The sequence below is a fragment of the Pteropus vampyrus genome, unplaced genomic scaffold (genome assembly GCF_000151845.1).
Source record: "Pteropus vampyrus isolate Shadow unplaced genomic scaffold, Pvam_2.0 Scaffold156, whole genome shotgun sequence".
NCBI lineage: Eukaryota > Metazoa > Chordata > Mammalia > Chiroptera > Pteropodidae > Pteropus > Pteropus vampyrus.
Genome location: NW_011888937.1, coordinates 127878 through 138248, shown reverse-complemented (window position 1 = coordinate 138248; position 10371 = coordinate 127878). Strand labels below are relative to the sequence as shown.

The 10371-nt window shown below is 32.8% G+C and overlaps 1 protein-coding gene and 1 pseudogene across 1 annotated transcript in view; both read right to left on the bottom strand.

Moving 5' to 3' along the window:
• LOC105298498 (charged multivesicular body protein 3) overlaps nt 1–10371 on the bottom strand; it is a 108621-nt gene that overhangs the window by 65711 nt on the left and 32539 nt on the right. The gene's annotated exons all lie outside the window — the stretch shown is intronic.
• LOC111745507 lies at nt 9912–10030 on the bottom strand (annotated as a pseudogene).

Here is a 10371-nt window from a genome sequence, read left to right as displayed (position 1 = left end):
GCCATGAAACTGGAAATCACCTACAGGAAGACAACTGGAAAAAACACAAATATGTGTAGATTAAATAACATGCTTCCAAACAACAAATGGATCAAACAAGAAATAAAGAACTACCTTGAGAGAAATGAAAACAAAAACACAAACTTACAAAATTTATGGTATGCAGCAAAAACACTTATAAAAGGAAAGTTTATAGCTACATAGGCCTATCTCAAGAAGCTGGAAAAATCTCAAACGATCTAAATTTACCCATAAAGGAACTAGAAAAAGAGGAACAACAACAACTACAATGAAAACAACAACAACAACAACAACAACAAGGGAGGAAATCATAAAGATCAGAGAGGAAATATATGAAATAGAAAAAGAAAAACAATAGAAAAGATCACTTGAAACTAAGAGCTGGTTCTTTGAAAGGATAAGTAAAATCGACAAGCCTGTAGCAAGACTGATCAAGCAAAAAAGGAGAAAGAACACAAATAAAATCAGAAATGAAAGAGGAGAGATTGTAAACAACACCACGGAAATACAAAGAATCATTAAAGAATACTATGAACAATTGTATGCCAAAAACTTGGACAATCTAGAAGAAATGGACAAATCTAAAAAATATACAACCTTCCAAGACTAAGCCAGGGAGAAACAGAATATGAACAGACCAATTACTAGCAATGAAATTAAATCAGTAATCGGAAACCTCCCAACAAACAAAAATCCAGGACTGAATGACCACACAGTTACAGTCTACCAAACACTTAAAGAATTAGTACCTATCCTTCTCAAACTATTCCAAAAAATAAAAAACTGAAAAATGCTTCCAAATTCATTCTATGAGGCCAGCATTACCCTGACATCAAAATGAGACAAAGATGTGCGTGCGTGCGTGCGTGCGTGCGTGCATGTGAGAGAGAGAGAGAGAGAGAGAGAGAGAGAGAGAGAGAGAGAGAGAGAAAGAGAATTACTGGCCAATATTTCTGATAAACATAGATGCTAACGTTTTCAAAAATACTAGCAAACCAAATTCAACAGTATGTTAAAAAGATACACCATGATCAAGTGGGATTTATATCAGGGATGCAAACACAGTTTAACAACATGCACAAAACAATTAATGTGATTCATCAAAACAAAAACAAGGATAAAATCAAATAATTATCTCAATAGATGCTGAAAAAGCATTTGACAAAATTCAACATCCATTTATGAAAAAAAAAAACCTTTCAACTGTGGTTATAGAAGGAACCTACCTTAATTTGATAAAGACTTTATATGACAAGTTCACAGCTAATCAACATATTCAATGGTTAAAGCTGAAAGCTTTTCCTCTGAAATCAGAAACAAAACAAGGGTGCCCACTCTCACCATTTTTATTCAATATAGTATTGGAAGTCCTAGCCACAGAAGTCAGACAAGAAAAAGAAATAAAAGGCATCCAAAGTGGAAAGGAAGAAGTAAAACTGTCATTATTGCAGATGACATGAAACAGAAAACCTCAAAGAATTTACCAAACAAGTAATAGAATTAATAATAGAATTCAGTAAAATAGGATACAAAACTATATACAAAAATCTGTCATGTTCCTATATATTGATAACAAACAGAAAGAAAAATTAAGAAAACAATCACATTTATAATTGCATCAAAAGAATGAAATACCTAGAAATAAATTTAAATAAGGAGTTGAAAGACCTGTACTCCGAAAGCTATTTAGACATTGAGGAAAGAAATTAAAGAGGTCACAAATAAATGGAAGGATATACCATTCTCATGGATTGCAAGGATTAATATTGGTAAAATGACCATACTACCTAAAGCAATCTACAGGGAGAGAGGGGAGGGCAAAATGGTAAAGAGAGTCAAATATATGGTGTTGGAAGGAGACTAGGTTTTTGGTAGTGAGCATGCTGTAGTGTATACTGATATCTAATTATAATGTTATTAATCAATGTTATCACAATTAAGAAAGAAAGAAGAAAAGGAAGAAAGGAAGGAAAAATGGAAGGAAGGAAGGAAGGAAGGAAGGGAGGGAGGGAGGTACGAAACAAGTTAAATAAGAGATACCATATAATCCAGCAATGCCACTGTAGGTATATATAGTCAAAAATGAAAATATATGTTCAAAAAAATGTATGTACACAGATATTCATGGTGGCATTATTCATAACAATTAAAAGGTGGAAATAACCCAAGTGTCCATCAGCTGATAAATGGATAAAATGTAGTATATCTATACAGTGGAATATTATTCAGTCAAAAAAAAAAAGAATAAAGTACGGATTCATGCTACAAAATGGATAAAAAATTGAAAACACTATGCAAAGTGAAATAAATCAGATCCAAAGGATATATACTGTATGCATCCACTTATATGAAATGTATAGAATAGGCAAATCTATATAGAGAGGAAATAGATTAGTGATTTCCAGGGAATGAGAGGAATAAAGAATGGGATGTGATTGCTAATAGGTATGAGCTTTCTTTTTGGGATGATGAAAATGTTCTGGAATTACATAGTGGTAATGGTTGGACAATCCTGTTAATATACTAAAAATCATTGAATTATACCTTTTAAATAATAAATCATATAATATGTGAGTTATGTTTTAATAAAGCTTTTTAGAAAATACTATATATCAAAATGGAATTCTAAAAATGATCAAGAAACTCACAGGGAGACAAAAAGAAAAACAGAGGACAAACAGAAAATAAAATATGTAGGCCTAATATATCAAAAATTACCATTAAATTACAACAATTAAAAAAAGACTGGATTAAAAACATGCCAACTATATGCTGTCTACAATAAACTCACTTCAAATAAAATGATGTAGGCAGGATGAAAGTAAAAGGATGGAAAAAGATATATCATGCAAACATTAATCCAAGGAAAGCAGGAGTGGCTATGGTAGAATTCAGAGCAAAGAAATTCACTAGAAACAAACAAGTACACTTCATCATGATAAAAGTGTCAATCTACCAAGTATATATAGCAATCTAAATGTGTATACACCAACCATAGAACTGCAAGTATTGTGCAGTTAAAATTGATAAAACTGAAATGAAGATGTAGACAAATCCATAATATAGTTAGACTTTGACATTCCTCTCTCGACAACTAAGAAAACCAACAAGAATATAGAACATCATCAACCAACAGTGTTTAATTGACATTTATAAAATACTCCATCCAATAACAGATACACATTCTTTTTAAATGCCTGCTGAGCATGTATAAGATAGACATATCGTGGGCCCCATAAAACAAACCTGAAGAAATTTAAAAGAATTGAAATCATACCAAAAATGTCCTCTAGCTACAATGGAATTAAACAAGAAATTAAGAACAGAAAAATTGTCAAAATAGTTTGAAACTAAACAACACACTTCTAAAGAATCGATGGTCAAAGAGGAAGCCTCAGGGGAAATAAAAACTATGCTGAACTGAATGAAAATGAAAATATAACATATCAATGTTTTTGGAACACAACAAACTCAGAATTCAGAGGGAAATTGATAGCATAAAATGTATACATTAGAAAAAAGGAAATGTTTCAGATTAGTAATCTAAGTTTCCACCTTGAGAACATAAAAAAAGAGCAAAATAAACTCAAAGCAAACAGGAGATAATAAAGATAAAAGCAGAAATCAATAAAATTGAAGACAGAAATAGAGAAAATTAAAGAAGCAAAAAGCTGGTTCTGTGAAAATCCAGATTAAAAACTACAGACTTCTAGAAAAACTGACAAAGAATAAAAGAGCACACAAATAACCAATACAAGGAATAAAACAGAAATTACTACGGACCCCACAGACACCAAAGAGATAATAAAGGCTGAAATGAACCAATTTCCTGAAAAACAAAAACTACCATAACTCACCCAATATGAAACAGATATTGCAAGAGATAGTATTGATTATAATATGGTAGACAGAATGATAGATACCATTCAATTAAGAAAATTTAATTCATAAATTTTAAACTCCTAAAAAAGAAATCTCTAGGCTCAGATGGTTATTCTGGAGAATTGAAGAAAGAAACTGAAGAAGATACAAAGAAAGAGAAGCATATAGTGTGCTCATGGATAGGAAGAATTAACATTGTCAAAATATCCATACTACCCAAAGCAATTTATAGATTAGATTCAATGTAATCTCTATCAAAAACCAACGGCATTTTTCACAGAACTAGAACAAATAGTCCTAAATTTATATGGGATCACAAAAGACCCCGAATAGCCAAAGCAATCTTGAGAAGGAAGAATAAAGCTGGAGGCATCACACAAGCTGATATCAAACTATACTACAAGGCTATGATAATCAAAGCAGCATGGTACTAGCATAAAAACAGACACATACATCAATAGAACAGAATAGAGAGCACAGAAATAAACCCACACCTATATGGTCAGTTAATCTATGACAACGGAGGCAAGAATATACAATGGAGTAAAGATAGTCTCTTCAATAAATGGTGTTGGGAAAACTGGACAGATACATGCAAAAAGAAAAAAAGAAAGAAAAAAAGAAAGAAATTAGACACTTTCTTACACCATATTAAAAAAAATAAACAAATAGATTAGAGACTTAACTGTAAGACCTGAAGCCATAAAACTTCCAGAAGAAAATGTAGGCAGTAATCTCTTTGACACTCCTCTTAGTCATATTCTTTTGGATATATCTCCTTGGGCAAGGGAAACAAAAGAAAAAATAAACAGAACATCAAACTAAAAAGTTTTTGCACAGCAAAGGAAATCAAGAAAATGAAAAAGACAACCTGTTGAATGGGAGAATATATTCAACAATGATACATCCTATAAGGAGTTAGTATTCAAAATATGTAAAGAACTCATGCAACTTAACACCAAAACCAAAAAACAACAAAAAATTCTCCAAACAATCCAATTAAAAAATGGGCAAAGAACGTAAATAGACATTTCATCCAAGAGAACATACAGATGGCCAATAGACATATGAAAAAATGTTCGGTGTCACTAATCATTAGAGAAATGGTCAGTGCTTATAAGTGAGCTGGCAGATCAGAGGGTGGGGTGGGCCATCTGTGTTGCTGACAGATCCCTTGACAAGGTGCTCAGGCTGCTGTTCACCTCAGGCCATGACTGCTGCTTTCTTTGCCATGATATTGAATGGGATCTTACTTTCCAATGAATTTCTCTATGTTATATGTGGGCCTTTGCCAAATGAAACAGCACTTTTCACTGTGTTAGCTTAGTTTTTCACCTATCTTCACTGACTGATTTTGGACTTACCTAAGTTAACTAACAAAGGATTGTCAATTGAAAAAAAATCCCTTCTTCCCTCCAAAATAAAGCCACAGACAGGGAGAAAATATTTGCAATACCTGTACTGGACAAAGAACTTATATCTAGAATATATAAAGAAATTCCATGATTCAATAAGAAAAAGACAGCAACCCAATAGAAAAATGTGCAAGATTTGAACAAAGACTTCAAAAAAGAGGAAGTAATTCAAACGGCCAATAAACATATAAGGTTCTCAGCCTCATTAGTCATTGGAGAAATGCAAATGAAACCTACAAAGAGATATCTATACACCAACAAGAATTGCTAAAATGAAAAAAAAATTGTGACATCAATCTTAGTAAGAATGTGGAACTAGGACCCTGAAGAGGGTGTAAATTGGTACAACCACTTTAGAAAACTGTCAGTGTCTACCAAAACTGAACTTAGGCACACTTAATAACCTAGAAATTATATCTTCAACAGAAATGTGAACATATGTAAACCTGAGTCATACACAAGAATATTTATAGCATTGTTATTTGTAATTGCCAAAAGCTGGAAAATTGTGGTATGTGCATACAATGTAACACTTAACAGAAATAAAAATGAACAAACTACTGCTACGCACAATAGAGAACCTCACAAACATAACTTTAAATGAAACCACATATAAAATACTACATGCTATATGATTTTATTTATATAACATTCAAAAAGAGGCAAAACTAATGTATGATTTTAGAAGTTATAGGTGGTAGAAGTAGTGACTATGAAGGAATCGGGAAGTTTCTGGGATGTGGCAATTGTTTCTTGATCTGGGTGATGTGTTGACTTTGTGATAAATTAAAATATGCACTTTTAAGATTTATATTCTTTTATGGATATATTGCCCTTTAGTAAGAACTTTAACTAAAGAAAAGAATGCATTTTCTCTGGATGGTTGAAAGTGGTTAAAGAAGGAACAGATGGTGAAAGTACTGTCCATTTGTTCCACCTTTTTCTTGTCCTACTCCTCTCCTTTTTATTTGATTAGTACATGTTATGAAGCATCAGAAGCCTTTTCTACTTCCCACCTATGGTTTGCCCTATAGTAATATTATTTCAGAAAACACTAGTACTACAAACTGTGTAATAATTCTCAGATAAACAAGCAGCATAGTTACCACCACATTCTCCTTGACTAAAAATTCAAAGCTGTTTGAACAAACTCTAGGTAGGTTTCTGATTAGCAGATTCTGAATAAAACACATATATTTTCCCCAAATGGGTCAGTTAGATACATTTCTCCTTAGAGTTAAATGAATGTAACTGAATGGATTATTGCAATCTTTCTTAGCCCTTAGAAAACTTTACAAATGTAAAGGGTCCTTTCACCATTTTCTGTACAACACAGGCTGGTGCACATTATGCTATAAACTGTCATATTACCTCTCATCCTTTCCATAGCCATAAAAATAGAGCAGAGTCTGTGAAAATCTGCCTTCATTGAAACAGAAAAAAAGCTGCTTTGGAGATATTCAGGGTAATAGAATGAGTTTGGAGCTGAACTTATGGGGATGGTCTTTAATACCTTACTGTTCATACGTTTCTCTCTAAATAAAAATCCTGATTAAATATGTGCCAGTTTGACGAATAAATGTAAGTATTATATTTCAAAGCAAGTAGGTTATATTAGGACTAGCTTTTAAACAGATGAACTCCTGATTCATTCTCTCTCCCAAAGGTGGTGGTGACATGGGAAGTGTCCAACTAAGTGTCCAAATGTGGGCTTTCAGCACCTGCCGTTGTTACATTGCCAGTTAACTGCTTTTCTGCAGACCGTGGCAGGTTGACTGTTTACAGATTTTTGCAAGTATAGCATGCTTTTTGTTAGATGACGAGTGCATGAATTTTGTCATAACAGAGACATCGACAGTCTAAATCAAGGCAAAAGATTGGACAAAACAGCCTTCTCATTTGCTTCTGACACTCAGATTCTATTATATTAAACAAGAAAACTGTAAGAACCACATTCTTTTTTTTCCTCATCAAACAAAACAAGATGCTTTAAAGCAAAGCAATATACATCAAAACTGGTCACAGTCCACCATGTTCAGTATTAACAAATAATTTGAACAATATTGTTTTAAAAGCCCAAGATATTGCTGTTTGGCATTTTAAAACATGTCTGCTATCCAAGCCTCTGGCAACAAAGCCAGTAGTCATCTTGAAGTATTTTGTTACAGAAACCTATTGCTTTAGCTATGTGGCTCAGGAATTAGATAAAACTAAACGGAGAGCGTTTAAACAATAAAAACAGAAGCAGCCCTGAAAATATCAGAGTTCTAGCTTCCTTTTTGCTGTGTCTGAAACCTTATTTTGTCTTTGTGAAAGGACCTCACAAACTCCAAATAAGTTACCCATGTGGAAATATCACCAGACTCTGCTTTATCAAGACAATTCTCAAAGTACATTACTAAATGAAAAGAGCTCACAGAATTTTACTAACAGTAGTGACACTAACTAGATCTACACTATATATGAAAGTCATTTCTCTATTATACAACTGATGGCATGGCTTATGGCAAAACTAGTAAGACTGTTAGGTATTAACCTTTTATAAGGGAGTTAAGGAATAGGACTTTTGTCTTTCCCATCCCATCCTCCTAAATGAGTTTTCCAGGAAACAGAAACTTTTCACTTTGTTGAAATGTTTTAACTACTTTGAATATCATAATGAATTTTCCCAACTTCTTATGCAAATAGTACTAGTAAAATGTTTTTCATGATTAAAAAGAGTCATTGTTGGCAAGATAGTGAAATCCTCTCAGGAAATTACTTGCCACTGTATTACCTGGTCACAAACTACTGTTTTTTGTTTTGGTCTTTTTTTGCCCTAGTACTTTCTGTCCCTTACTATCAAAATATTGTAACAATAACTTCTTTGTTTGGCCTGCCTCTAGCTGGCTCCACCCCTACTCCACAGTCTCTATACATGTAGCTTCTATTCTATAGACTAGGAAGCTAGATCACCAAGCTCATTCAAATTCTATGTAAAGTAAGCATAAATTTTCTCTGTGTAAGCATCTTTATTTCAGTAGATGCTAAGAAAATAAGAAAATACTAAGTGTCTATCAACTGATGAATGGATAAGGAATATATGGTATATATACACACAATGGAATATTATTCAACCATGAGATAAAAGAAAATCTTGCCATTTGTGACAACATGAATCGAGCTTGAGGGCATTATGCTAAGTGAAATAAGTCAGATAAAGACAAAACTGTATATCAGTTATATCTAGAATCCAAAAAAAGCCAAACTCATAGAAACAAAGAATAGAATGGTAGTTATCAGGGGCTGGGGTGTGGGGGAAGTTGGGAGATGTTGGTTAAAGAGTACAAACTTCCAGGTAGAAGATGAATAAGTTTTGGGGATCCAATGTACAGCACTGTGATTATAGTTAACAATATTGTATTATATACTTGAAAGTTGCTAGGAGAGATCTTAAATGTTCTCATCCAAAAAAAATAGTAATTATGTGATGTGATGAAATTGTTAGCTAATGATACAGTGGTAATCATATTGTAATATATAAATGTGTCAAATCAACACAATGTACACCTTCAACTTACACAATGTTATATTTCAATTATATCTCAATAAAACTTGAAAAAGTAAATTAAAAAAAAAAAACAAAGAAAACAAGAAAACACTAGTACCTGAACTTTGACATCTCTTTGTGTGCCTTTCTATTTTTAAGCTTATTTTTGTTCTTCATAAATAAATATGTTATAAATTCAAGTGTCCTCTTTGTCAACACTATGAGTGTATTTTAAAATAAACTTTAAATAAGAATATTCACGTGCCAGTTGTTTAAAATATAATGTAAAGTGCTTATTATCTCATCATGCACAAAAACCAAGAGAACTTGACAGTAACAAGTATGTAATTTAGCACCGCATAAAGCATAATATAATTTTGACAAAAGGCAGTTTCCTATAGCCATCTTTTCCACAAACACACTTATTTCTAAGTGAAAATATAGTAGAAAGAGCCCTGAGCAAGATAGAATTTTATCCAGAAATTAGAGGCCACCACCCGCTTTGATTTGCTGACACAATATTTAAAAAAAAAATTTGAATACTTTTACATGGAGTATACACACTGTTGCCCCCACCACAACTTACTCAAACTGTTTATATGGGCCCTGAAGACATTCAAATTCGAAAGCTGTATCCTAGTCACATCTTGGTTATCCTGAGTTCTCATCACCTGTTAAGTGGAAATTCCTTCTGTTCTGTTACACAGGAATATTAGGAAGTAAAATGATCTACTATATATGAAATAATAAAAATTTTTGGTGAGAATATAAAAAATTAAGCAAAGAATGGATCATAAATCAATATACTTAAATTTTTGACAACAAAGAACAAGAATAGAATGGTTAAAACAGACGATTCGAAAATGTAATTTTAATAGTTAAATTTCCATTTTTTCTCCAAATTTTTAGTTAGCTCCAATAGCAAAAGAGACCCAACATTTCCCCTCTACCTTTCATCCCTTTGGTAGAGTATTTTTTTTTTTTTTTTAGGCGAGGCAACCCTTGGTTGACCTCACAGATTGCAAACCTTGCCAGTTCACAATCTCTTATTTTTTTATTTATTACGCCTACAGCACCTGGTCTTTCTAGGTGGTCTCCCATCCAAGTATTAACCAGGCCCGATCCTACTTAGCTTCCGAGATCAGACGGGATTGGGCTTGTTCAGGGTAGCATGGGCGTAGACCTGCTGGTAGAGTTTTAATGAACAATAAAATGGCCAAAGGGAAAAACGTGGGAGGAAGAAGAAAGATTATTATGAATAATCTCCCAAATATTCTAAAGAAGAGATGAAAAGAAGTAGGTGACTGCATGAAAAAATATTAAACTTTTTGTCTTGGAGCAAGCCAAAAAAATATCGGTATCTTTGTCACTACAAATGGGTGCTAAAAATATAATCTCTTTTGTTTTATCTTTTCTATCTGTACTAGATGGGTGGTAAAATGTTTAGTAAAGGGTAAAATTAAAACAGATTTTAAAAATTCAAGACACCAATTATTTACTGAATACCTACTCTGGGTTTAATAT